The sequence below is a fragment of the Amphiura filiformis genome, chromosome 18, assembly GCF_039555335.1.
Source record: "Amphiura filiformis chromosome 18, Afil_fr2py, whole genome shotgun sequence".
In the NCBI taxonomy this organism is placed as follows: Eukaryota; Metazoa; Echinodermata; class Ophiuroidea; order Amphilepidida; family Amphiuridae; genus Amphiura; species Amphiura filiformis.
The window spans coordinates 28,678,924-28,685,032 of NC_092645.1; positions in this window are offsets into that span (position 1 = coordinate 28,678,924).

Genomic DNA, 6,109 nt, shown 5'->3' on the forward strand with positions numbered 1-6,109 from the left:
AGATGGCAATCGTGAGAACATATGTACAGCTGCACACTAAGATATCCTAATACAAAATGTTAAACACATCGTAGCAACAATTTTTGCTTGACCTATGTGCAGACAACAAATCGTGGGACAGCCTAGTTAGAATGGGTGTATTGTTTATAGATCGATCGAGTGGTCATTAGCAGAATAACTGAGTTATAAACCCTGGTAATCCCTACATTAATCCTGACCGTAAACTTCACTCTAACCCTAACATATAGCGTAACTTATGATCCTAACCCTACATCTCACCCTAAACATAACACTGACTCTAATATCCTAACCTTAAGCCTAACCTAAAATGCCCTAAATCTTAACCACCCTTAGGTCAAATGGGAGTGTTCCTATATTGCTATGGTTGTATTATGGTTGTGAGCAATAAGTTAAAGACTTTGACCTGTTGATGGTCATGTAGACGCTGTGTTGGTGTTGCTCGATATGTCAGCAGCATTTGACACTGTGGATCATGATCGAAATATTGTGTAGGCTGAAATATTGAGTGACAAGGCACAGCTCAAAACACAGGCAGCAGTCAGTTATTATTGATAGTAAACATCAGACCCAATGACTCTGGACTGGGGCGAACCACAAGGATCAGTTGGGGTCCTGTAATGTTTGTTATTTACGCTTACCCTATGATGGATATTATCAAAAGTCACAATATCTGCAGCATGACCCATGCTGATGACACGCAACTTATACCACTCAGCTATACTGTTTAGATTGAGGGACTCGGGAAATACTATTATGTCTCCATCGGGGTTTTTGCTGAAGGGGTATTTTCAAAGTTTTTGGACCCTTTTAATTGTACATTTTCCCTCTGAAGGGGTCCAACACATTGCCCAAGATGTATTTTTATAATATTATTTTTGAAGACAAACATTGCCCAAAAGGTATTTTTATAATATTATTTTTGAAGACATTTTAACTATGTATATTACCTGAGACAAATATACCTTCGTCTCAGCTATTGCATACTCTTTATTGTACTTTTATTTTGCCGTACCTCAATAATTATTATGGAATACAACATTTTAAATAAAAGAAGACGATTAGAAGTCAATCTAAGTACAATTAGGCCCTTCTCGAGCACCGTAATTTATCATGCCTGTTACATGTACTCTTTTTTGTTTATGTTTGGTGTTTTTTTGGTTGGTTTGTTTTTCGTCAGGGAAACCCAATTCTCGGGCCTTATTGGCCTTCCTGCCTTTTCCGCCATATATATATTTTTGTCTATTGGTTTTTATTGTATTTGATATATTTCTTGCACTCAGAACGGTGGTCATCAGCTTCTATTGCATTGGATATACAAAAATTCTGGGGTTAAATTAGACAGTGTCTTTTAGTGAAAGATTTTTGATTTTTATAGGACTTAACTTCGGCCGCGAGCTTTTTTCGGATTTCATTTTTAGCGTTTCAAACTAATAATTATACGGTAGTTTGTTTAAGAAAGACATTTCCAACCTCTGTAAGACCCTCTGTTTGTATTACCTCAGTAAATGACTGAGTGAGCATTGTACAACAAAACCGTTCTGAGTGTTGATGTTGTTGCGTATTTTTAAGATGGCAATAAATGAATGAAATGACAGAATGAATTCAGGTAATCCCAATTAACATTCACACTTTCTGTGTACGAAAATTAATGAAGGTCATGTCTTCACAGGGGGTATAAGGAATTCAACTGGAATAGCCAAATACCATCTCTCGCACTTAAAATGAACATTTCTAATGGTGACATTGTATTATCTCTCTAGTATAGTAAGGTAAAGGCTGGTAACAAACACTCAATATAGACAACACAATGGAATCTAAAAATAACGAGCACTTTAGTTGATAAAAAATTTATTGAAAATCTGGCAGTTGAAGCGTGGTTGTTGGAAAAGAAATGCCACTAACGGTTGACTATAATATAAATGTCGCAATATTATCATGTCTTGTCCACGTGTATGTCAAAAAGACACTGCGACTGCGACTGCTCAGTGCCGGAAGTGGGTACGGGCAATAGCTGCCATGTGTAGATCAAAACAGTATACTGTGTGTAAATTGCCAAATGTTTACAGGGCAGCTATTGCACTTACTCGCTTCTGGTACTGAACAGTGAGTCGACTGCTTCTAATTTAAACGAATAGTGTAGATTCAATTCTTTGACAGTTTAGAGATGTTTTTAATATTAGTTGCTATATTGTTGCGGCAAATTAATACATCAAAATAAAATAACTTTAAGTACTTATTTTAACGGAAAGGCGGTAAACAAAACATGATGCAGTCATGTCTACAGTAGAATTTACCACGACCTTTGCAGGACTTAAACCCCATTAAAAGCTATTAATCCAAGATAACACTCATTGAAAACAGCTCAACTGATTAAATCATAAATTATCTTCTCTGGTTAAATCCACACAACATATGTTTCTGCTTTACATGTACAATGGAGCAATGAGCTGGTATTATAGTTTCAGTTGGGTGAACGATTATAAAGCGAACGCTAGAGAACAATTCTGTGTGGGCTTTTGTTTACGAAATGAGACAATACTCTGCTTATTATTAACCAGCGTTCTTAAAAATGAGAAGCATGGTGGTTTGCAGATTTAACACGGTTTGGAAATAATTTCTTCATATTTTTTGGTGTTATCTGTCGTTTACATATCCTTCCTAAAACACCAAAGTACAAATATTTCCAAACACCTAAATTAGCTAAAAATTTAGGACATGTTACAAAACTATATTTTCTAGAATTTCAGAAGAGTACTTTTAATTTTGGCCGGTTATTTTTCACACAGCGACGTTAACTAGGCAATGTACTATTACCTATAACATACACTAAAACACCAAAGTACGAATATTTCCAAACATCTAAATTAGCTAAAAATTTAGGACATGTTACAAAACTATGTTTTCTAGAATTTTTAGAAGAGTACTTTTAATATTGGCCGGTTATTTTTCACACAGCGACGTTAACTAGGCAATTACCCATACTTCTAAAATACACTATTTGTAGAGGTTACGCGTCAATGGTAAGAGCACTGTGTATTGTGTATAGGAAAACGGACAGTAACTGCAGTATGCTGTACAGCAAAATTTTCTATTTTGTTCAACTGTGTGATATTATTGTAAACGTTACGTACCGACAATAAATATCTTTTCCATCGGCAAATACTTTCAAAATTTTGTTTTTGATAACAAATTACAAATTCAGAATTCCCTTCCCCATGTGTAATAATTTTGCTAATGAATTAATACTTAAATTTGATGATATTTATCTACAGAGTTACTATCCTTTTCTGTACAGTGTTCAATGGCATGAAGATTTGACGCTTGCTAGTCTTTGAATATCGTGCGTATTTATAAATACGTATTTATAAATACGTATTTATAAATACGTATTTATAAATACGTATTTATAAACAAATAAGCATATAGTCGACAATAGTTGCTAGCAAAGACAGTCCATTTGTTATTGGCCTAATACAGCGTGTTCCGATAATAAAAAAATGTCCCTCAGACGGCAGAAGCAAAATTTCACAATCAAAAGATTATCCATGATGTCTTTTTACAACTTCTTCCAAGTTTCTTCACAACACCATTATTCCCGAAGAGAATCAGCGACATCTAACGCCAATAGGTCATTCTAAAATGTGGCCGTACACTACGAATGAGCCGTAAAGTCGGCAAATTGTATTCTGAATTACAGTGTAAAATGTGCGTGAAGGTCGTATTCATATGTACCTCAATTTGGTGTTTTTCATTTGATAGCGCGAGTCAAGTGCCGTTTAAAGCAATCAATAATCCTATTGCTGAAGAGGATAATTATAGTCTTCTACCTATTTCTATAAAATCCTTAAATAGCTCTAGTCTTCGTTTGCTTTGGCTAAATACTGTTCAAGTGGTGGGTCTAGGTATGTATAACCAGCAAATCAGCAATTAACAATGAGAGGATATACATATACCTGAACCTCGTTGGCTTGGGGATGATTTGAAATACTGCCAATTATATGACTGTTTGATATTTCTTACCAGCAATGTGGAAAAAGAGATACAGAACCTAAAAAAAGGTATCATTTTGTTGAAGGAGCAGAGTTCAACAAACTATAACCCCGCTTCTGGATATCGTTTGAAGTCAAATGATATACAATTTTAAAGCTTATGATATATATTTTCTAAACACGAAATAAAACAAAATTGTCCGGATCGACTTTACGGCTGTGTACGACCACAAATCTGTAACATTTTAATAGGATTCGCTTCACACTGAATTTGTAAACAAGAGTTACTTTGAATTTGGGATTATAATTTGATCTAGAGGACTTACAACCTATCCCGGATATATCAGCAGGTCAATTGATGTTATGGCGGCATAAATTCGATGACTTGTGAAGCGGATGTTGTTACTCACAGGTCAAGAGTTACTTATAAGGTAATAAGGCAATAAGGTCCAATAATTACAGTAATCCATTGCATCAATATTGGCCCAATACTAAAATTACATATTGTTTAAACATTGGCAGCCAATTGTTTGCCAATAAGAAATAGGTACAGGCCTAATGTTGGTTCAATGTCTGTGACATGGTTTGGGCCAAGCTGGGGCCAACATTGGCCCAATTAAGCCCAATTTTGGACCAATCTTGGGCCCATGAGCAAATGATATTGGTGTGATATCAGCAACCAATGTTGGGCCATTATTAAACATACATTGGGCCACCATTGGACCAATATCGCCCGAGTTATCTGGGATATTGATGATGAAGAAATCCCGGTTTCTTTCCACCGACCTATTTGACTTCACATAAGGGACCGTTCACAAACACATGTTAGGGGGGCCCTTAAAAGTTTTGACCCTCTTAAGGGGGGCCCTGAAAAATTTCCCGGGAAAATTGAGGTTATGTATGCTTTTCTATGGGGTTGACTCATAAATTTCATGTCGAAAAGGGGGGGGGAGCCTGACATTTTTGAGATCTGTAAAGGGGGGGGCCAAAAAAATTCGCGATTAATTTTTTTTTTGCATCAGCCCCCCCCCCCCACCAATGTTTGTGAACGGTCCCTAATTAATCTAGACATTAATATTTAAATGATGAAACCAAAAAGAAGCACAAAAATGCGTGGACTGCATTGGTCATAAAATAACTCCCTACGAGTTTCATTGCAATCGGTTTTGTAAATTTAGAGAACAAAGAAAATTTTTCAAACAGGAAATGCGTGTTAAGATAACAAAGTGGAATAGGGCATGATATTACTAGCGTTAGCAGTTTGTTGTTTTAAAACTAATGAACCAAGTCAAATGACAAATTCACAAAAGATATTTGTTTCTGTTGCCTTTAGTGCGCCGACACTTTACCATGTTTATTACTCGGGTGACGAATTATTTTAATTAGAACAAACCTATGGGGTATCTTAAACCTGTGCAATAAATAGAAATAATAATGAAAATTATAGGGATGTTGTCGAGTAGTACTTTCATTGTCGACAATTGTCAAATCTCAAGATCCTACGTCGACAGGTTGTCGACAAAGCAATACGTCAGTCAATAAAGTCAAAATATTAAGTTCGGAGACCATGTTATACGTCATTTATTTACATCAAAATATTACTACCCCACGGCAGCATCAGAATATTAAGATTGTAATCTGCACCACTTGAGAATGAAAATAGAAAACTGATTCAGTTATTTCATGGTAAATAATCATGATGATAGCGATGTTGAGCTTATTAATTTTAATGCCTCAGTGTTTTGTCGACAATTGGTCCATGCTTGTCGAAAATTGTAGATTGTTCTTCTCTGTCAAATGACCTTCCGGTCTAAGAGTATTGACCAGGAATATTATGCGTCGCAACATTGGTTCTAACACTTGGTCGTAGACTCTTCACTTAACCCTGACGGGGGCCGATACCAGTTACTAAGAGTCTATGACCATGTGCTGGGGTCAAGTGTCCAAAAGGTCATTTATCCAAAAGATGGGTTGCCAGTCTCCCGATGAAGGTCAAGTTACGACCGACAATTTGAGGTATGTCTAATCTTGTGTTGGGATCAAAAGTTTAAAATCATAAATTATGATGTCTACCAACACATATGAACTTTCATGCTAGT